We start from the raw sequence: 24,560 nt of genomic DNA, 5'->3' as shown, positions 1-24,560 counted from the left end.
CTCTATTCGATATCATATAAAAGAGAAAAAAGGCATATTAATAACAATAAAGCTACAACAGACATATGAAAAAGAATGGGTGAGAGAATAACATGCAGAGAACTTGATTAATGCAAAGCAGGACTTCTTTCTCTAGGACAGAAATAAGTAAGGAGTAAGCATAGATGTTAGGGAGAAAAGAGTTAAAGCATCAGGCCTGTGATTCATTTCTGCCCTGATTACTAGGGTAATGTTTCTGAGGGAAAAAAAAGAAGGCAGGTGACCTGTTCTCATTCTTAGTAAACATGGTAACTGGTCCTTTGGGTGATATTTATTAGGAGGAGAATCCTTATCTATGGAATGTTCTTTATAAGCTGTCCCTGGCTTATAATTGCTTATGGGAATGCATCTGGGATTCATGGATTTATGAGACATAGTTCATGTAAAATGTCACAGAAGTTCTAGAATTATCTGGGGTATAAAATAAAGATGTTTCATAATTGAACCCTCCTGATTATATAAGGTAATCCACAAACCTCACTAGGAGACCTCATCTATTCTGGGTCACATGGCTCCTGTACAATATGGAAAGGAAGGGCCTAGGGAACCATACAGGGTATCCAAGACTTCTCTCTCTTTGTGCCTCTAGATTGCTTATGTGCTTGATATTATTATTAAAAGTTGAAATATGTAAGGTCTTTGATATGTGTGGTTTTGATTTGATTAATTTCATAGTATGTGTGGTGTAGGATGTTAATTTGGTGGGTTGGAGACACAATGTATTTTCTCCATGGATTATGAGCATGATATGAGCTAAGAGTAAGGGGATTGAAAGGTGAGATATAATACAATGTTAAAATTTTGACTAGTATGTGTGGGGGAATGGAAGAGGAAGTTAACCAGGAAGTGATTGCAAAGAGGGACTGAGATGTAGCTATGGTAAGAATGTGAAGCATAAATGGGAACAGCTAGGTCGCACTAATAGAAATGGTACCTAGAATGTGAGAGAGGTGCCTGCCATGTTCCACTCTTCACTAGAAGATACATTTCTTCTGGGCTGTGATATATTAACCAGAAAACATTTATGGTCAACCAAACAGATGTTAGGGACTTGGCTCAATATTATGTCAAATATTGGACAGTGGAAATATTAGAGACATTTAGCTAAGAAAGAAGAGGACTTCCAGAACAGGCCGAAGATAATTGAACTAGAATCAACGATTGGAAGTTATGGGGAATCATTTTTTGGCAATTTAATGAGGCATTTAAAAAAGCTGTCCAAAGAAAGTACACCCTTAACGTAGAGATTTGATCATCCCCTAGAGATTTTAATGCAACAAGGCTGAGGAGAGGCCCAAGAATGTGTATTTTTTTAAACTCCACAGGATAATTTATCACATAGCCAGATTTTGGATCGCTGAGCTGATTGATGTAGTGAATATTTGAGACTCTAGAATACTTGAGCTAGATGATAGTTCAGATCCTTTCTAAGCTGAGATTGCATGAGTCTGCGATTGACCACACACTGGAGACCAGCAGTGGTTGTTTTCGAATTAAGTACCAACCCTTATGCAGCCTTTTCTTATAGCTTTATGGAACAGTTGGCTTCTTGATAATTTGTTTTCTGTGGCTGTCCAACACTTGGCCTGCCCATTGCTTAAGATATGACTCACTTATGGGATCTTAATCAGATGATGGGAAGCCTGATACAAGTGAGCTATCTAGATACTTATCAGTGCTAATCTGTGTCTGAAGTGCTTTAGTCAGAAATACTAGCATAAGTGCACTTCAAAGCTGAGTTCTTATATTCATGTATAAGGAGGTAACTTGGGAATTCTAATTTTGGAGACCTCCAACTGTGGCAGAGGATGGAGCATGTCATGGGTCCTGGTTTGCCATTCTTCACTGTCTCTATTGACCATTATGTCAATGTTCAAAATTCTGGACATGGTATCAAAAGAAATAGCTGAGAAAATTTCCCCTACAATATCCATAGAAAGGGAAAGTTACTAATGATATTTCTTTCTACAAAGTACATCTTCAACAGTTCTAGGGACAATGGCTTCACAGAGGAGAGGTCAAGCATTTCCTCCCAAGGTGTTCTGTCAGACTTCAACTCTCTTGTAACCAAAAACATAATAATCCCTGCTCCTCTGGAGCATGATAGACTGAATGTAGCTTTTAAAGTTTTTTTTTTCTTTTAGTTATGTCATTCTCATGAAAGGATGCTGCTTTCTCTTTAAATGATGATCACAAACTCTAAGTTTTTAGTTAGATACCCCCTCAGCCAAAGTTTCCTAAATGTGCCTGATGGTAAAAGTCATCTGGGGACTTATTAAAAATACAACTTCTCAGGTCTTAGCCCTGAAAATTCAGATTCAGTGGCTCTCAGGTAGGCCTGATAATCTGAATTTTTAACAAACACTCCACATGGCTCTCTGGGTTAGAAGTTCTCAAATGGGGTTTCTAATTAGAATCATCTGGAGAGTGGTCACACATAGAGACACATAGGTCTCAACCATACATATTAAGAATTTCTGAAAGAGGAGCTTGAGAAATTGATATTTTCAGTTTCTTCAATGTATACCCATATGTAGCCCCTGTGAAACTTAAATACCTCAGATTTTACTTCACATAAGGGAGAGTGTTTGATTTGGACCTGTAGGTATGGTTGCCCCATTAAATATGGGAAGAATAATGATATCTTTAGAAAGAACCAAGATGAAATTCTGTACTGCTCTCAGGAAAAAAAAAATCAATTTGACTTAAATTTTAACTTCTCTAGGACAGGATTTCTCAACATCAGCATTACTGGCATTTGAGATTGGACAATTGTGTGTCATTGGAAGCTTCCCTGTGCATTGCAGGATGTTTATCAGCATCTCTGACCTCTACCCAACAGATGCCAATAGTAGCAACCTCCTAACTGTTACAACCAACACATGTCACTAGACATGGCCAAATGTTCCTGGGGGGTAAAATCACACTCAGTTGAATACCACTGTTCCAGAGAAAGGATAGAGCACTGATGGTAATTTAATCAAGCTTTAAAAATTTTTATTTTATAAATAAAAGAGCATGCTCAACCACCTAGTTTTTATCCTATGGCCTCTCTGGATGTTCAGGATATGATATAGACTCCCAGGATTAATCTTTGTGGGATCAAATGCTTTCCAAACACAAAAAGGAGGCAGATGGGATGTGGTTTTGAATTAAAAAGAAATCTTTCAGTGTCACAGGACTCTGGCTTGGGTATTGCAATTTGTACTAATTCATCATGATATTATAGAAAAATAAAACCTCAATGATAGTGTAACCCTTTTCAATATGCACAAATCTTAAATATTTGGTAGATTTTGTGGGTAAGCCCTTTAGACAAAATTAGAGTATCATATCTATCTTCAGCCAAACAAGTATTAAGTACTTGGAGGTATTTTTTTTTTTTAATTTTTTTTTTTCAACGTTTATTTATTTTTGGGACAGAGAGAGACAGAGCATGAACGGGGGAGGGACAGAGAGAGAGGGAGACACAGAATCGGAAACAGGCTCCAGGCTCTGAGCCATCAACCCAGAGCCTGACACGGGGCTCGAACTCCCGGACCACGAGATCGTGACCTGGCTGAAGTCGGACGCTTAACCGACTGCGCCACCCAGGCGCCCCTTGGAGGTATTTTTTTTTTTTTTTTTTTTAATTTTTTTTTTTTTCAACGTTTATTTTTGGGACAGAGAGAGACAGAGCATGAACGGGGGAGGGGCAGAGAGAGAGGGAGACACAGAATCGGAAACAGGCTCCAGGCTCTGAGCCATCAGCCCAGAGCCTGACGCGGGGCTCGAACTCACGGACCGCGAGATCGTGACCTGGCTGAAGTCGGACGCTTAACCGACTGCGCCACCCAGGCGCCCCTCTTGGAGGTATTTTTAAAGTTAGGTAACTTCATTGCCATAAGGACATACAATTTGTAGAATAGTAATGCTGAAAAAGGATTCAGTGATTTGCTTTTTAATTTTTTTGAAGATTTTACCACAAATGGCAAATTCTGAGTCAGAAATTGTCATTTATATGAAATTAAATGATACAATGTCATTTTACTCAAGGGTTAGCAAACTACAAGGTTTAAAGTCACATTCCTTGAGAGTACTCTTATTTCTGACACCAACTGCAAGTTTGGGAGGGTGCCCAATGCCACCCAGTTCTTTTTTTTCAGCTTAAGTAATAAAAATTTCTTGAGAATTCCTGGGATAGTGGTTATTACCTCCCAACCTGGTGGGAGGAAGCAACACTCTAGGAAATCACTCAGAAATCATACCGTCCCAATAATTCTGGCTAACACTGGGAGAGCAAAATAATTTCTCTGAAAATTGATCAGTCTTTGTTCATACAAGGAGGGTTGGAAGGATGGATATAGAGGGGACCATCATATGATACTGGGGGTGTGCTGGACCCCAAGTTGGCTCCTCAAACACCAGGGGGGAAACAGATCCACTTCTTTGGGGGTCAATGCTGTCCAGTTTTGATAATTCACTAGAAGAGCCACAGAATTCACTGACAGCTATTATACTCTCTTATGGCTTATTACCGGGAAAGCATACAGCCAAAGGAAGAGACTTCATAAGATGGAGTCTGAATGGGTTCCAAATGTGAAGCATCTTTATCATCAGTATATACCTTTGTAGGATTGATGTATGACAATATGCACAGAGTATTGCCAACCAGGGAAGCTCACCCTAGCTTCAATGTTCAGAATTTTTATTGGGGGCTCCATTACATAGTTATGATTGATTGATTGATTGATTGCCCTTGTGTTTGAAATCAAATGCTAGGTTGCAGATGTCATGTGACCCAAATCTCACACCATAAAACATGATTAGTCTCTGTGGCATGGCCAACCCCAACCCTAAATTGCATGTTGGTCTTTTTGGCATAGCCAGTCCCCACTCTAAAACTGTTGGGTATGAGAAGTTTCACCCATCTGGGATAGCCAGTCCCTGCTTTAAACAAAGGCATTCCTATCAGATATGACATAGATTGCCTCTCAAAAGTTGAGGGCAAAAGTCAGACTTCTCTTTGGGAAAAGCCAAGTTCTTTATAACACCTTTTTGAGCAGTAAAAACTTACTTATAGAGCATGTTTGACATATATGTAATGTAAATTATTGAGGATCCACTACTCTTCAGATGTTTTCACATAAAGTATTTTCTTAAATCCTCACATTAGTTTATAAACAATGGCATAAAGCCACAAGCACAATGATTTGACCTCGTATGTTGCATATTATTTTTTAATTTTTTAGAATTTAAACAAATTTAAAGGCCTTCTGTTTACATAGTGATAGAATTTACCTATTATTATGCAACATATGATTTGTCTGACCAGTTTTCCTTTTTCAAAGGCCAGTGTTTATCCTGTCCCATTCCTCACTTAAACTATAATTATGGTTTTAAAGAATATATTTAACTTAAAATATAAGTAATCTGATCCTAGTCACACAGCTAGTACTTAATAATTAGCCAGAATTTAAAGCTAGCTCTTTAGGTGCCATGATTTTCCATTATTCCAAAGCTGTATGATGTCATGGAAGGTAGCATACATAGGACTCTCAGATTGGCATAGAACACATGAGTAGCCTTTGGAAAATATTTCCAATGATCTGTGGGGACTCAATAGGTACTTAGAGAGGCTTCTGGTAGCTTGATATGATAAAGGAAACTGAGAAACATGTTTTGTGACTAAAATGCAAGTCCGTGTGGCAAACCAGAAAATTTGCTTCAGCCAATGCCCAGGACTACATAATTTTGGTTCATGATTTGTTTTTTGTTCATTGATGGACTGTCTTGTCATCTCAGACACTGAATTAAATTTGGGTCATGATGGTCCCTTTTATGAAAGAGTGTAATCTTAACTGCCAGGAATATATTTTTGTACTGCCATTGACTACTGGGCACAATCACATTAGAAGGATTATCTTAGTTTATGTAAGTGTTGTACAGCATCCCTTATAAATCTAAAATGCTACTAGAACTTAAAGTATCATTTGTGACTCCTTAAAAAAACTTGGTCCTATTATTTAAATGATGATAAAATCTGCCCATTACTTGTCAGAACAAAATCTATTCCATTTTTCAAGAGCATCATTCTCTTCTTCTATCTCCCACAAAAACTATGATTATTATTTCCTTGTGCAGTTTTGTACTTAAAATTATTAAAATTATTATGGCCTGTCAGTCCTAGTAGCTATTGAATGACTTGAATAGTTTTAAGACATTAACAAAAAAGGTTTATTAATGGGCAGATAGCCCCTGTAGATTAAGTTGAAAAGAAATAACCATATCACAGTAGACCACACTTGTCAAAGAGCATAAACAATATTGTTGAAAACCTTATTGGTGACATGTGAACTGGGCCTCTTCGAAACATCTAATTCTGTAAGCATCATTTCTTGTAGCCTCTTTAAGAAATAGCAAGGCTCATTGAAAACCACCACAGACAAAAGGACTACATTAAGCATCAAAATATTAAGATAGTAAGAAATTATGTCGCATAATTCTTTGAATTTTTCAGAATGTTTCCCAATATATTTAATCAATAAGAAAGAACAGTAAACCAGTAAATAGTTGCCATTCGAAATTTTTTTGAGTTGGCTGTCTGATGTCTTGGTCAGTGTCCTGCAGTTGTTACAATATGGGGACATTTCAGAGAAAAATGTGTTTGGCTACCTGAAGAGTTATTTATTGTAATTTTCCTACCAAAAATTTGTGCTTTGTATCCCAAATCACAAAATTTTCCTAAGGTTTATTTGTCTCTCACCAGTAAGGAAGAAATGCAGAAAAAATGAAATATATAACAGTATCAGTGTTAAAACAGAGAGGAAGTTAGGATAGAATCCTTCTATTAACAGTGGTTTTTAAATACTAGCTCAAGGATCAGATCCATTTGAATTATACTGAACACATATAAAAATACAGAATCACCAGAAATGAGACTCAGCAAACTTTTTATTTTAACAAGTAGCTCCAGGTGATTTTCATGTCTATGAAGATTTCAGAACCTGCCTTAGTGAATCAAATAACCTAAGAATTCTTTTTAGGGAATACATATCCACAAATAGTGAAGAGCTTAAGTTAAGAGGTATCCAGTATAGAGATGGGAATAAATAATGTTAATATCAGGAGGTGTAGAAAATGGAGGTCATCTCTGTTGAGATTATGGATATCAAAAAACTATATTCTTTTTTCACACCAGAAAGACATTGGCTTGAAGAAGAAGTTGGCAGATCCACATGGTATAATCAGAATTTTCTCTATTGCTTATCTGGGTATGGAGCACAGGGCAGGAGCTTCAGTCTTTTAGGGCCCATGACTGATTGGAGAGATTGAGAAAATTGTTTCTGTGAGTCATTGAGAAACTGTGGGACCTCACTTAGCTTCCAGAAACTATAAACTGATGTAGAAAATGGTGTAGAAAATTTGAGTAACATGGTGTGCCTATTGCAGATCAGGTGATTTTATATGATTCCCCCTCTCTTTTAATTTAAACTTAAAAGAACAAATTGTATGTTTGAATGTTACAAATGCTAGGCTGTTTAATAGGTTATGTTTCCCTATGTTTCTGGGTGGGGGCTTATACTGAAATATATGACAATTACTCTTTGTCTTCATGTAACCCCGATTCCTAGTGCCTCTGACTAAAGGTGTATATACATTATGAAATTTGGTTCTCATAGCTCCACAGTGGTACCTTAGGGGAGCATAGATTTGATTACATGAACTTGGTCCCCTTGTCCTGGGAATACTGAGATAAGAGATCAGTTGCTACTTTCAAAGAGTTCTGACTGAAGTGGGAGAATGAGACATAAACTATTACTATACAATATAGTGAGAACTATGAAAGAGGTCAATGTATTTCTGTAGTGTAGGTTACCATGGGCTTACAGAGGAGAGGTTACCAGGTCAGTTTGGGGACAGAAAAGGGAAGGATTTATTTATGAGGTAAGTCTTAGACAAAGAGATTGGGTAGGCATAAAGGTATGCTAGGCAAATGAGGTGGTGGTGATGGGGACTGGCTCTCCAGCAGGAAGGGACAACATGAAAGGAAAGCTAGCAGATGATAGAGGACACATCACATCTTCAAATAGCTCAGTTTGTCCAAGGCATAGATGTTGAGATTTCGAATGGTGAGAAATGTTGCTGCTAGACAGGCAGGCAGAGAATCGTGAAAGACTTTATTTGTCATCATAAGGAATTTCAGTTTATCATGAAAGTAGTGGATATCTGTTGAAGGGTTGGAAGCAGGAAGCCGAACAATGATTCAATGTGCAGCTTAGAAAGAAACTCTCTGATAGCAGTGTGAAGGATGTATTTCAGTCAGAGGATTTGGGATAGAGATCCTTGTTGGATGGCTACTGAAACAATCCAGATGAGAAATGGAAGCATTGACAGGAGTAAAATGATGTGTACTATTGACTATTAGGGGGAGAGAAAAGATCGGAATAGGTGATAAGTTGGATAGGAGGTGACGGAAGGAAAGGTCTATGAATACTGTGTGGATGGAGATTTTATTTATAAGATGGCAAATCATAGTGGAATTAGCAGGTTTGGAGTAAGAATACAAACTGAGTTTGGGATTTGTTGAGTGGTAAATGCTTAAATAACATTCAGATGGAGATGAGAACTAAGGGAGACCATCTAGGGAGTAGGGGCACAGTGTCACTGGAATGGTGATGGTGGTCATGCCAACAGAGAACTAAACTGCTGTCGTAGTGGTAGATTTTGTCAAAAGGACAGAGTTCTTTTGTGTTACTTTGATTTTGATGAAGAATTGCATTTTTTACAGTGTCACCGAATGCACAGAATGATTGGTTTTGCTTCACTAGTTTGTAGCTCACTTAATGCACTGCTTTATTCTTTCAGTGTCTGGCAAACATAAAATGTTTTCTTCTCTGAAAAGTTGTGGTGTTTGCCTTGGGATGGTAAGAGTTTTTTTTTTTTTTTTTTTTTTTATAACAGAGTGCAACAATATATACAGGTAAAAGAAAAAGAGAAGAGAGGTGAGAGTAGAAGAATTGGAACAATTTTTTTTAGATATTTATTCATTTTTGAGAGAAACCAAGTGGGAGAAGGGCAGAGAGCAGGGACAGAGGGTCCAAAGTGGGCTCTGCACTCACAATATGGGGCAAGCCTGATGTGGGGCTTGAACTCACGAACCGAACTGCAAGATCATGACCTGAGCTGAAGTTGGAGGCTCAACCAACTGAGCCATCCAGGTGTCCCTACTTGGAACAAGTTAAAAAAATATATTGCTTGCAGCAATATCTGAAGGGATGAAAGACCAGGAAATCTAAGAGGAGGAGAACATATCAAAGAGATATTTGTCTATCGCAACAGACAAGACAAGGGAAATATAAATTAAGTTATATTGACATTAGATTTAGCATGTGAGGAGACTTTAGTGAAAGGAGGTTCATTAGTGTATGGGGAAAGAGATCAAATTGCCTGGATAAAGAAGAAATGGTTTATAAAGAAGTGACCAAGATGCCCTTAATATTCCTCTCAGCTTGACTAAATTTTGGACAGGTTTCTTCCCCTGGCCATCCTTTTCTCACAGCATTTACAAAAGCTTTCTCTGCTTCTTCTAGATGCAAGTCTCCCATCCTCTTGAGAGTTTTGTAAACTCTTAGAAATGACTCTTTCGAGGACTTGGAAGTCATTCCTTTGCAATTTAATCATGATAGGTCTCTATTTCCTGGTCTCTATGGGAGGATAGGAACCTAACATTCATTAGTCCCAGTTAGTAAACATAGAAGGCTTGATTAAATTGATCAACCTCCCTTCTCCCCAGTGTTTTCCAGTACTATTCCACTAGCCTACTCCAATGCTTAAAATTCCTTTGCCTTTTGGAGTGCCTGGATGGCTTAGTTGATTGAGCGTTTGACAGTTTTTTGGCCCAGGTTATGGTCTCATGGTTTTGTGAATTCAAGCCCTGTATCAGGCTCTGTGCTGAGAGTGTGGAGTCTTTTTGGGATTCTCTCTCTCCCTCTCTCTCTCTCTCTGCCCCTCCCCTGCTCACTCACTCTGTCTCAAAAATAAATAAACCTAAAAAAATACTCTGCCTTTTATTTCACTGGAGTTTATTTTCTTTGCCCTATTGTAATAGCCTTGATTCCAATTGCGTAGTCTTGGAAAAAGTTTTCCTTGACTGCTTAATTGCTGGGTACAACTTTTCTTTGACAGAAATGACAGATAAGGTAGATTTTTCTTTCAAGAAGCATAGCAGTGAAGGGAAAAAAGATGGTAGAGTTTAAGAAGGACTTAGTGCCAAAGCTTTGGTATTGACAAAGACAGGAAAGCCATGGACATGTTTATATGTCCAGATGACAGAGCTATGGCTCTAAAGCTATACCTTCTAATTCCCATCTTGGATCTCCATGCTTGACTCAATGTCTTGGAGCTCTTCATCTTTACTTCTGACTTGATATCTGAATTCTGTCTATTGGCTAATGGATGGAAGTATTACCTCTTCTTCCTACCCCTGAGTTGACTATCCTTTCAAAATACACGTGTATCTTGTTTCTGACCTCAGACCAGTTCTTTCTTCTCAAATACCAAAGACTTGTTAGTTTCCCCAAACACTTCCTCTTTCTCTTTTTATACTCTAAATATTAATAATATAATACACATAATATTTGTTATGCCACAGATACTGTACTAAGTGTTTGACACATGTTAATTCATTTATTTCACAAAGCTCTAGTAATAAAAAATTACAGGTTAAAGAATTGGCTCATGTGACTGTAGAGGCTGGCAAGTCCAAACACTGGAGGGCAGGACTATAGCCTAGGACACAGGGAAGAGCTGATGTTGCAGCTCAAGTCTGAAGGCAGACTGGAATCATTTTTCTCTCTTTTTTGGGGGGCATCAATCTGTTTCTCTTGAGGCTTTCAACAGATTGGAAGAGGCTCACCCACATTATGGATAAAAATCTGGTTTATTCAAAGTCTTATTTAAATGTTAATGTCATCTAAAAAATAACTTCCACAGTGATATTTATGCCTAGGTAGCTCTTAGGGAAGATCTTCCATTAGGGGAGTCATATATGAAAACAAATAATTTGCATTGATAGAGAGGAAATGGTTAACTCTGTTTGGAAAGGCCAGAATCTTCCTGGAAAATAGGGCCCTGAACTTGGCTTTGAAATTAGTAAGGCTTCATTAGTTGGACAAAACACATTATAGGAAAAGGTTATACCATGTGAAAGGTAATGAGTATAAAACAGCTAGGTGTATCTGAGAAAGAATAATCATTTTGGTGCAGCTTGCACTGGTGTAAAATGCCTGTGAATGTGATGGTGGAGTGAGCTGGAGATCAGGAGATGACGATGGTCATCCCACTTAGTTGGGGTGGGACCGGATTTTACTTTGTGTAGGGGGGAGCCAATGAGGAATTTTGAAAAGGGGAGAGATATTATTAGACTTTAGTTTTAGTAAAGATTCTATAGTCTGTCAGAAAAATTTGTGGAAGACTTTGAAATAGACCCAAAACATTAGTAGGTGTCTTCAATAAAAATGTATGTGGTATCTAGAGCACACCCTTCTGGGTTATTTGATACTATGGAGTTTGCATCTTTTATTGTCTGAGCTATTTAAAACTGTAAATTGTATATCACGGCAATGTAAATGACTCTTGTCCATAGATGTTCAAATGAATTCTGTCTGGTGGGTGGAAAATCAATTTCCCTCCCTGCTCTGGAAAAAGTGTTTTGCAACTATTTGTGAATTCAGTTCAGTGTTCCTGATCACACTATATAAGTGTGGTACTGTGAATTTTCCTTTAAAGCCATTACAACATCTTCTTGGTTCCCTCATTAATTAATTAAATAAAATCACTGATATGCTTATTTTACATTTGTATGAAATTCATCATTTTACCTTTAAAATGTTTTTCTTTAACAGGTCTGTCCTCAGGGAAGAGGTAATACAATCTGCACTAAGGTGGTGATAGCATATGCAAATGGAAGGAAGTTAATAGGTTACAGATGGCTTTGGGATACACAGACTGACAGGATTTAGTGTTCTGATGGGATATGGGAAATGAAGAAATATGACGGTTGAAAATGATTCCTAGATTTCTGGCATTGTTGGTTACATAGATAGTATTTTCTTTCATCAATATATATTCCACAAGGAAAAAAGACATCAAGATACTATAGTTGGTTATTATTAGATGTTTGGTGGTAGAATTCAGAAGTATTGGAGACTAGAGGTTCTGAGCTGGGATTCAAGTGTATTAAATTTATAGGAATAAAAAGAAAGGATGGGAATAAATTAGAATACAAAAAATGGAATGTAAGGTGAAAATACAAGTGGGTACAATATGGAACGTTTTTTAGGGATGAGCAGAGTGAAAAGATCCAGTAAAAGAGATTAAAAATAAATCTCTTTTATTTAGGATGGTGTTATGGAAGCCAAAGAAGGACAATGTTTTAAGAAGGAAAGGCTGATCAAGTGTTAAATGCTATAAATTTGCCCATTGATTTGGCTATGTGGAAGTCAGTGGTGGCCATTGCTAATAAAGTTTAAATGTCCAGATGGGAGGATAGAAGCAAATTGTTTGATAGTGTTGGGAATTAGATAATTGGATAGAAAACAAAGGAAGCTGTGGGAAAGGAGGTAGGGATGAATGCAGATTTAAGGGAGAGATTTTTGTGATTGAACATAGCATAAGGGGAATTAGTCCCCCCAAAACTCAGATAGATATGGGTGGTTGGCAACCGTCCCTCTAAAACTACTGCTGAACAATTTAGATTCATTATTACGAACACTGGGTCATGAGATGGTATGATACAGAACAGATGATTTCCAGTGGGGTAAAATTGTAACAAGCTTTGTGGGTAGGTGAGAATAACAACAGCAACAACAAAAATAGTATCTAGATTAGGAAGAACAGATGGAGAAGGCATCAGAAGTGAAGTATATCAAAAAGGAGGGGATGATGTTAAGGATAAACTTCATCTCACAATTTTTCTTATAAGCAGCCCAGGATATGGCTAATGATGGTTATTTACCCCTAGCAGTGCAGTATTCATAGATAAGGACCCAGTAGTTTTAGAGTGATTCTTTTCTATGTGACGTTATCTCAGGCCACTTCAGTGTTTTCCACAGAAGAAATAAGTGATAGAAAGTACTGGAATTTCTGTGGCAACATCTTTTTTGGAAACCTTCTGACTGTGAAATGAATTTTAAAAAAATTCTAAGCTGAAACTGTGATGGGGAAAATGTAATTGGGAAAGTGACTTGATTTGAGAAAGTTCTATCCAGTGGAGACAAAGCTTGGTTAATTCCATGTGGTGATTAGATTTTCATGGGAAAAGTCTATCTCATGGAGATGTTTTGTGAGGAATTTTGTTTACCATAAGCCAAACTTGGTAGAATAGTAATTTCACAGAGTTGACTTTTCAGGAGAAAAGGATAGGAATTGCTTTTATTAAATTAATCATCAAGAATAGTGTATATAGTACCCATATGGTACTTTAAACGTAAGTACTGTAAAATACTGTATTTTCATGACTTCGATATTTAGTTTCACAGAACTAAGTAATAATCATTTTCAAAGTTGATGCAGTGATTTTTATCTCTCAAGGGAACAGCTTTGTGGCCAATAAGACCTAATATATGTTGAACGTTGCTCTGAGTGCCTTACATGTGTTAAATTGTTTAATCTCCTAACAACTTTATGATTTAGAGTATTATTATTTTTATTTTACAAATGAAAAGCTCAGCCATAGAGTTAAAAAACTTGGCAGTTGACATAGCTAGCATTTAATAAAGCTTTAAACCCTATTGCATTGATGCACTTGTCGAGGATACCCACCTCATTTTACCAACTGCATGTGTGGACTGAGCAACTTGTTGCTACATTCTTTGGATACTATTCATTGCCTGTTACAAGGAACTTCCTTCCCCATTTGTAGCTCAGACCTTCTGTTTCCTACCTGTCTTCATCTGGTGCTGTGATTCTCAAACTTTAGTGCACTTAGGATCAAGGCAGCTTAGAAAGAAATCAGATTCCAGGGCTCTAACCCCAAGAATTCTAGTTCTAGAAGTCTGAGTGGGCACCATGAATTTGCAATCTACACTGACTTCCCAGGTAATTCTAAAGCAGGTGGTCTACAGAATACACATAAAGAACTATCTCAGGGAATGGAATTTGTTTTAGTTTCTGGTCCTTTCTGGTGTGTCCTGCTATAAATAACTGGATTCAGATGGGTTAAGTTCCATGGTTAAACATTGTGTATGTGTGAGTTTTTTGACTGAAAATAAAATGTTGGGTAATTTTCATAGATTAGTAATATCTTTGAGAAGCTCTTTTTTTACTACATATTTTTATTTTACAAGTATGTTGGCTGAACCAGCCTCTTTGTTGTGAAATCTTAAAAGTTTTACATGTTATAGTCTTGAATCATGATATTACAGCTTACTCAAAAGTTAGCTTGGGAAACACATTAAGAGAAATATCATGAATTTACTATTTTCCCCCATTTTGTTTTTTAAAATTATAACAATGTATCTATGCTATTAAGTGTATGTGTATATTTTTTGTAGGTATATACATATAAAAATAAACTTTTTGTACATCATTACTCTTCACCTCTCATTTTTCAGTTTTCTAATAAAGATGTATCTTGCTATCAAGTTCAATTTTCTAATAAAGGTGTATCTTTCTATTAAGTTCAGGAATCCAATCTCTATCTAGTGTTGAAATAACTCTTAGGCTATTTCTTAATATTAATTACCATCTCTGAATAGAGGTCTATGGTGGTCAATATCATATTTTTAATTTCAGTGGTAGCAGTAGTGGTTGGGTGCATTCCCGATAGGTATTTCATTCCAGTGTAGAGGATAGATCAGGAACCAGCTAAGGTGGGTGCTGAGGAAGTTAATTGGCCTCTATAAGCTGTTTCTCTCAAGGTGATAGGGCAGACAAATGCATAGTGTAAAACCTGTGAGGCAAGACCAGTTGTGGATTGGACCCATCCATAGTACCAGCCTGATAACTAATTGGTACAGGCTGATACTGGTCTAGCCAGAAAATATTCAGTAAGCAGTAATATTTGAAATCAGGTGGATGAAGACATTGCTAATGTAGGTAATCTGATCATTCAAGACAGAACTCCAAGTAGCAATACTTATATAAGCCAAAATAGACTTCAAGCAAAGACTGTAATAAGAGACAACAAAGGGCATTACAGAATGATAAAGGGATCAATCCAACAAGAGGATATAACAGTTGTAAATATCTACATGCCCAACACTGGAGCACCTAAATATATAAAGTAAATATTAACAGGCATAAAGAGAGAAATTAATGGCAATACCATAATAGGAGGGGATTTTAGCATCCTACTTACATTAATGGATAGATCATCCAGGAAGAAAATAAGGAAATAATATCTTTGAAGGACACATTTGATCAGATTGACATAACAGGTGCATGTAGAACATTCCATCCAAAAACAACAGAATACGTATTTTTTTTTTCCAAGTGCACATGAGCCATTCTCCTGAATAGATCACTTGTTATACCACAGAACAAGCCTCAATAAATTTAGGAAAATTGAAATCCTACCATGCATCTTTCTTCACCACAATGGTATAAAACTAGAAATCAATTATAAGAAAAGAACTGGAAAAAAACACAAACACATGGAAGCTAAATAACACAATACTAAATCAACAAAGCAAACAAAGAAGAAATCAGAAAACTCATGAATACAAATGAAAATTAAAACATAATCTAAAATCTTTGGGTCAGAAGATGGCGGCGTAGGAGGACGCTGGGCTCACCGCGCGTCCTGCTGATCAATTAGATTCCACCTACACCTGCCTAAATAACCCAGAAAACCGCCAGAGGATTAGCAGAACGGAGTCGCCGGAGCCAAGCGCAGACGAGAGGCCCACGGAAGAGGGTAGGAAGGGCGGCGAGGCGGTGCATGCTCCACGGACTGGCGGGAGGGAGCCGGGGCGGAGGGGCGGCTCGCCGGCCAAGCAGAGCCCCGGAGGCTGGCTTGCAAAAGCGGAGGGGCCTGACGGACTGTGTTCCGACAGCAAGCGCGACTTAGCGTCTGGGAGGTCATAAGTTAACAACTCTGCTCTGAAAGCGGGAAGGCTGGAGGACAAAGGGAGGGAGAGCTGCTGAGCCCCCGGACGACAGAGCTCAGTTTGGTGGGGAACAAAGGCGCTCACCAGCGCCATCTCCCCCGCCCATCCCCCAGCCAAAATTCCAAAGAGAACCAGTTCCTGCCAGGGAACTTCCTTGCTCCGCGCAAACACCCAACTCTGTGCTTCTGCGGAGCCAAACCTCCGGCAGCGGATCTGACTCCCTCCCGCTGCCACAGGGCCCCTCCTGAAGTGGATCACCTAAGGAGAAGCAAGCTAAGCCTGCCCCTCCAGCCCCTGTGCACCTTGCCTACCCACCCCAGCTAATACGCCAGATCCCCAGCATCACAAGCCTGGCAGTGTGCAAGTAGCCCAGACGGGCCACGCCACCCCAAGTGAATCCCGCCCCTAGGAGAGGGGAAGAGAAGGCACACACCAGTCTGACTGTGGCCCCAGCGGTGGGCCGGGGGCAGACATCAGGTCTGACTGCGACTCCGCCCACCAACTCCAGTTATACACCACAGCACAGGGGAAGTGCCCTGCAGGTCCTCACCACACCAGGGACTATCCAAAATGACCAAGCGGAAGAATTCCCCTCAGAAGAATCTCCAGGAAATAACAACAGCTAATGAGCTGATCAAAAAGGATTTAAATAATATAACAGAAAGTGAATTTAGAATAATAGTCATAAAATTAATCGCCGGGCTTGAAAACAGTATACAGGACAGCAGAGAATCCCTTGCTACAGAGATCAAGGGACTAAGGAACAGTCATGAGGAGCTGAAAAACGCTTTAAATGAAATGCAAAACAAAATGGAGACCACCACAGCTCGGATTGAAGAGGCAGAGGAGAGAATAGGTGAACTAGAAGATAAAGTTATGGAAAAAGAGGAAGCTGAGAGAAAGAGAGATAAAAAAATCCAGGAGTATGAGGGGAAAATTAGAGAACTAAGTGATACACTAAAAAGAAATAATATACGCATAATTGGTATCCCAGAGGAGGAAGAGAGAGGGAAAGGTGCTGAAGGGGTACTTGAAGAAATAATAGCTGAGAACTTCCCTGAACTGGGGAAGGAAAAAGGCATTGAAATCCAAGAGGCACAGAGAACTCCCTTCAGACATAACTTGAATCGATCTTCTGCACGACATATCATAGTGAAACTGGCAAAATACAAGGATAAAGAGAAAATTCTGAAAGCAGCAAGGGGTAAACGTGCCCTCACATATAAAGGGAGACCTATAAGACTCGTGACTGATCTCTCTTTTGAAACTTGGCAGACCAGAAAGAATTGGCACGAGATTTTCAGTGTGCTAGACAGAAAAAATATGCAGCCGAGAATCCTTTATCCAGCAAGTCTGTCATTTAGAATAGAAGGAGAGATAAAGGTCTTCCCAAACAAACAAAAACTGAAGGAATTTGTCACCACTAAACCAGCCCTACAAGAGATCCTAAGGGGGACCCTGTGAGACAAAATACCAGAGACATCACTACAAGCATAAAACATACAGACATCACAATGACTCTAAACCCATATCTTTCTATAATAACACTGAATGTAAATGGATTAAATGCGCCAACCAAAAGACATAGGGTATCAGAATGGATACAAAAACAAGACCCATCTATTTGCTGTCTACAAGAGACTCATTTTAGACCTGAGGACACCTTTAGATTGAGAGTGAGGGGATGGAGAACTATTTTTCATGCTACTGGAAGCCAAAAGAAAGCTGGAGTAGCCATACTTATATCAGACAAACTAGACTTTAAATTAAAGGCTGTAACAAGAGATGAAGAAGGACATTATATAATAGTTACAGGGTCTATCCATCAGGAAGAGCTAACAATTATAAATGTCTATGCGCCGAATACCGGAGCCCCCAAATATATAAAACAACTACTCATAAACATAAGCAACCTTATTGATAAGAATGTGGTAATTGCAGGGGACTTTAACACCCCACTTACAGAAATGGATAGATCATCTAGACACACGGTCAATAAAGAAACAAGGGCCCTGAATGAGACATTGGATCAGATGGACTTGACAGATATATTTAGAACTCTGCATCCCAAAGCAACAGAATATACTTTCTTCTCGAGTGCACATGGAACATTCTCCAAGATAGATCATATACTGGGTCACAAAACAGCCCTCCATAAGTTTACCAGAATTGAAATTATACCATGCATACATTCAGACCACAATGCTATGAAGCTTGAAATCAACCACAGAAAAAAGTCTGGAAAACCTCCAAAAGCATGGAGGTTAAAGAACACCCTACTAACGAATGAGTGGGTCAACCAGGCAATTAGAGAAGAAAGTAAAAAATATATGGAAACAAACGAAAATGAAAATACAACAATCCAAACGCTTTGGGACGCAGCGAAGGCAGTCCTGAGAGGAAAATACATTGCAATCCAGGCCTATCTCAAGAAACAAGAAAAATCCCAAATACAAAATCTAACAGCACACCTAAAGGAAATGGAAGCAGAACAGCAAAGGCAGCCTAAACCCAGCAGAAGAAGAGAAATAATAAAGATCAGAGCAGAAATAAACAATATAGAGTCTAAAAAAACTGTAGAGCAGATCAACGAAACCAAGAGTTGGTTTTTTGAAAAAATAAACAAAATTGACAAACCTCTAGCCAGGCTTCTCAAAAAGAAAAGGGAGATGACCCAAATAGATAAAATCATGAATGAAAATGGAATGATTACAACCAATCCCTCAGAGATACAAACAATTATCAGGGAATACTATGAAAAATTATATGCCAACAAATTGGACAACCTGGAAGAAATGGACAAATTCCTGAACACCCACACTCTTCCAAAACTCAATCAGGAGGAAATAGAAAGCTTGAACAGACCCATCACCAGCGAAGAAATTGAATCGGTTATCAAAAATCTCCCAACAAATAAGAGTCCAGGACCAGATGGCTTCCCAGGGGAGTTCTACCAGACGTTTAAAGCAGAGATAATACCTATCCTTCTCAAGCTATTCCAAGAAATAGAAAGGGAAGGAAAACTTCCAGACTCATTCTATGAAGCCAGTATTACTTTGATTCCTAAACCAGACAGAGACCCAGTAAAAAAAGAGAACTACCGGCCAATATCCCTGATGAATACGGATGCAAAAATTCTCAATAAGATACTAGCAAATCGAATTCAACGGCATATAAAAAGAATTATTCACCATGATCAAGTGGGATTCATTCCTGGGATGCAGGGCTGGTTCAACATTCGCAAATCAATCAACGTGATACATCACATTAACAAAAAAAAAGAGAAGAACCATATGATCCTGTCAATCGATGCAGAAAAGGCCTTTGACAAAATCCAGCACCCTTTCTTAATAAAAACCCTTGAGAAAGTCGGGATAGAAGGAACATACTTAAAGATCATAAGAGCCATTTATGAAAAGCCCACAGCTAACATCATCCTCAACGGGGAAAAACTGAGAGCTTTTTCCCTGAGATCAGGAACACGACAGGGATGCCCACTCTCACCGCTGTTGTTTAACATAGTGCTGGAAGTTCTAGCATCAGCAATCAGACAACAAAAGGAAATCAAAGGCATCAAAATTGGCAAAGATGAAGTCAAGCTTTCGCTCTTTGCAGATGACATGATATTATACATGGAAAATCCGATAGACTCCACCAAAAGTCTGCTAGAATTGATACATGAATTCAGCAAAGTTGCAGGCTACAAAATCAATGTACAGAAATCAGTTGCATTCTTATACACTAACAATGAAGCAACAGAAAGACAAATAAAGAAACTGATCCCATTCACAATTGCACCAAGAAGCATAAAATACCTAGGAATAAATCTAACCAAAGATGTAAAGGATCTGTATGCTGAAAACTATAGAAAGCTTACGAAGGAAATTGAAGAAGATTTAAAGAAATGGAAAGACATTCCCTGCTCATGGATTGGAAAAATAAATATTGTCAAAATGTCAATACTACCCAAAGCTATCTACACATTCAATGCAATCCCAATCAAAATTGCACCAGCATTCTTCTCGAAACTAGAACAAGCAATCCTAAAATTCATATGGAACCACAAAAGGCCCCGAATAGCCAAAGGAATTTTGAAGAAGAAGACCAAAGCAGGAGGCATCACAATCCCAGACTTTAGCCTCTACTACAAAGCTGTCATCATCAAGACAGCATGGTATTGGCACAAAAACAGACACATAGACCAATGGAATAGAATAGAAACCCCAGAACTAGACCCACAAACGTATGGCCAACTCATCTTTGACAAAGCAGGAAAGAACATCCAATGGAAAAAAGACAGCCTCTTTAACAAATGGTGCTGGGAGAACTGGACAGCAACATGCAGAAGGTTGAAACTAGACCACTTTCTCACACCATTCACAAAAATAAACTCAAAATGGATTAAGGACCTGAATGTGAGACAGGAAACCATCAAAACCTTAGAGGAGAAAGCAGGAAAAGACCTCTCTGACCTCAGCCGTAGCAATCTCTTACTCGACACATCCCCAAAGACAAGGGAATTAAAAGCAAACGTGAATTACTGGGACCTTATGAAGATAAAAAGCTTCTGCACAGCAAAGGAAACAACCAACAAAACTAAAAGGCAACCAACGGAATGGGAAAAGATATTTGCAAATGACATATCGGACAAAGGGCTAGTATCCAAAATGTATAAAGAGCTCACCAAACTCCACACCCGAAAAACAAATAACCCAGTGAAGAAATGGGCAGAAAACATGAATAGACACTTCTCTAAAGAAGACATCCGGATGGCCAACAGGCACATGAAAAGATGTTCAGCGTCGCTCCTTATCAGGGAAATACAAATCAAAACCACACTCAGGTATCACCTCACGCCAGTCAGAGTGGCCAAAATGAACAAATCAGGAGACTATAGATGCTGGCGAGGATGTGGAGAAACGGGAACCCTCTTGCACTGTTGGTGGGAATGCAAATTGGTGCAACCGCTCTGGAAAACAGTGTGGAGGTTCCTCAGAAAATTAAAAATAGACCTACCCTATGACCCAGCAATAGCACTGCTGGGAATTTATCCAAGGGATACAGGAGTACTGATGCATAGGGGCACTTGTACCCCAATGTTCATAGCAGCACTCTCAACAATAGCCAAATTATGGAAAGAGCCTAAATGTCCATCAACTGATGAATGGATAAAGAAATTGTGGTTTATATACACAATGGAATACTACGTGGCAATGAGAAAAAATGAAATATGGCCTTTTGTAGCAACGTGGATGGAACTGGAGAGTGTGATGCTAAGTGAAATAAGCCATACAGAGAAAGACAGATACCATATGGTTTCACTCTTCTGTGGATCCTGAGAAACTTGGCAGGAACCCATGGGGGAGGGGGAGGAAAAAAGAAAAAAAGAGGTTAGAGTGGGAGAGAGCCAAAGCATAAGAGACTGTTAAAAACTGAGAACAAACTGAGGGTTGATGGGGGGTGGGAAGGGAGGGGAGGGTGGGTGATGGGTATTGAGGAGGGCACCTTTTGGGATGAGCACTGTGTGTTTTATGGAAACCAATTTGGACAATAAATTTCATATATTATAAAAAAAAATAAAATAAAATCTTTGGAACACAGTGAAAGCAGTTCTAAGAGGCAAATACAGGCCTATCTGAAAACCAAAACAAAACAAAAAAACAAAATACAACCAACCAACAAACAAAAACAAACCTCAAATAATCTTATACTAAGGAACTAAAGGAACTAGAAAAAGAAGAACAAACAGAACCCAAGCTGAGTATAAGGAAGGAAATAAGATCAGAGCAGAAATAAATGACATAGAAATTATAAAAACAAAAGAAAAAAAATCAATGAAACTAAGAGCTGATTCTTTGAAAAGAAACAAAATTGATCAACCCTTAGCCAGACTCATTAAGAAAAAAGATAAAGGACCTAAATAAAATCAGAAATGATAGAGAAGTAGAATTAAAAAAAAAAAACAAAACAAAGACAGAGAAGTAGCAACTGACACTGCAGAAATACAAAAGATTATGAGGGAATATAATGAAAAATTATATGCCAACATATTGACTACCTAGAAGAAATGGATAAATTCCTAGACACGTACAATCTTCCAAAGCTGAATTGGGAAGAAATAGAACATCTGAACAGATCAGTTATTAGTAACAAAATTGAATCAGCAATAAAAAAAATTCCAAAAAAATCAAAGTCCAGGATGAGATGGATTTACAGGTAAATCCTACTAGATATTTAAAGAAGAGTTAATACCTCCTCTTCAAAATAGTTCAAAAATAGGAGAGGAAGGAAAGCTTTCAAGTACATTCTACAAGGCCAGCATTACCCTGTACCAAAACCAGACAAAGACATTATAAAAGAGGAAAATTACAATATCCTTGATGAACATAGATGCCAAAGTTCTTAAAAAATGTTAACCAAACATATTCAACAATACATTAAAGGGATCATTTAGCACAACCAGGTGGAATTTGTTCTGGGGATGCAAGGACAGTTCAATATTGGCAATATTGGCAACAAAACAAAGGATTAAAAAAATCATATCATCTCAACAGATGCAGAAAAAGCATTTGACAAAATTCAACATCATGATAAAAAAAGGTTTACATACCTCAATATAATAAAGGCCATTTATTAAAAACCCACAGCTCATATCATATTCAATAGTGAGAAACTGAGAGCTTTTCCTCTAAGATCAGTAATAAGACAAAGATGTCCACTCTCACCACTTTATTCAACATAATACTGGAAGTCTTAGCCACAGCAGTCAGACAATAAAAAGAAATGAAAAGCATCCAAATTGGTAAGGAAGAAGGCAGATGGCATGATACTATATACAGAAAATTCTAAACACTACACCACAAAACTATTAGAACTGAAAAATGAATTCAGTAAGGTCACAGGATACAAAATTAATACTCATAAATCAGTAGCATTTCTATATACCAATAATGAAGGAACAGAGAGAGAAATTAAGAAAACAATTCCATTTATAATTATACCAAAAAGAATAAAATACCTAGGAATAAACTTAACTCAGGAGGTGAAAGACCTGTACTCTGAAAAGTGTAAAATGTTTATGAAAAACTTGAAAGATGACACAAATGTAAACATATTCCATGCTAATGGATCAGAAAAATTAATATTGTTAAAATGTTTATACTACCCAGAACAATCTATAGGTTCAATGTAATTCCTATCAAAATACCAACAGCACTTTTCACAGAAGTAGAACAAAAAGTATTAAAATTTTTTGTAACCACAAAAGACCCCAAATAGCCAAAGAAGTCTTGAGAAAGAAGAACGAAGTTGGAGGGATCACAATTCCAGATTTCAAAATATACTACAAAGCTATAGTAATCCAAACAGTTTGGCATTGGCACAAAAAAAGACACATAAATCAATGGAACTGAATAGAGAGCTCAGAAATAAAGCCACACTTACATGGTCAATTAATCTATAACAAATGAGGCAAGAATATACAAAGGGGAAAAGATGATCTTTTCAATAAGCTGTGCTGAGAAAACTGGACAGCTATGTGCAAAATAATAAAACTGGGCAATTTTCTAACACCATACAAAAATAAATTCAAAATGGATTAAAGACCTAAATGTGAGATCTGACCCATAAAAATTCTAGATTTTACATATATATATATATAAAATGTATATAATATATAATATATATTTATATATAATATTTATAATATATAAATAAATATATAATATATATAATAAATATAGTTGTATACATAATATAAATAAATATAAAAAATATATATTATTTATAATCTATGCATAATATTTTATTATATATATAATATTTATATATATTATATAATATCATATATTGTATAATATTATTTGGCCATACAAAAGGAAGAGATCTTCCATTTGCTATAAAATTGATGAACTTAGAGGGTATTATGCTAAGTGAAGTAAGTCACACTGAGAAAGACAAATACTATATGATTTCACTTATATGTACAGTCTAAAAAACAAAACAAATGAATAAACAAACACAAAGCAGAATCAGACCTTTAAATACAGAAAAAAAACTGATGGTTGCCAGAGGGAAGAGAGATGGGAGGATGAGTGAAATGAATACAAGGGAGTGGGAGATACAGACTTCCAGTTATGGAGTGGATATGTCATGGGGATAAAAGGTACATTATAGGGAATATAGTCAATGGTATTGTAATAGCCATTTACATGATGATGGATGGTAGCTACACTTGTGGTAAGTATAACCTGACACATAGAGAAGTTGAATCATTATGTTGTATACTGAAGCTAATGTAACATTATTAACTGTGCTCAAAGAAAGTAATACAAAAAAAGACAGAACCCCAGTTGCATTGTGATAGGAATAACAAGTAGTTGGTCATGATGATGATGGTGAAAAAAAGTTTAGAAGCTATCAGTACTATAA

Source organism: Leopardus geoffroyi, chromosome B3 (genome assembly GCF_018350155.1).
Source record: "Leopardus geoffroyi isolate Oge1 chromosome B3, O.geoffroyi_Oge1_pat1.0, whole genome shotgun sequence".
In the NCBI taxonomy this organism is placed as follows: domain Eukaryota; kingdom Metazoa; phylum Chordata; class Mammalia; order Carnivora; family Felidae; genus Leopardus; species Leopardus geoffroyi.
The sequence above is the reverse complement of the archived record's forward strand: the minus strand, read 5'-3'. Positions refer to the sequence as shown.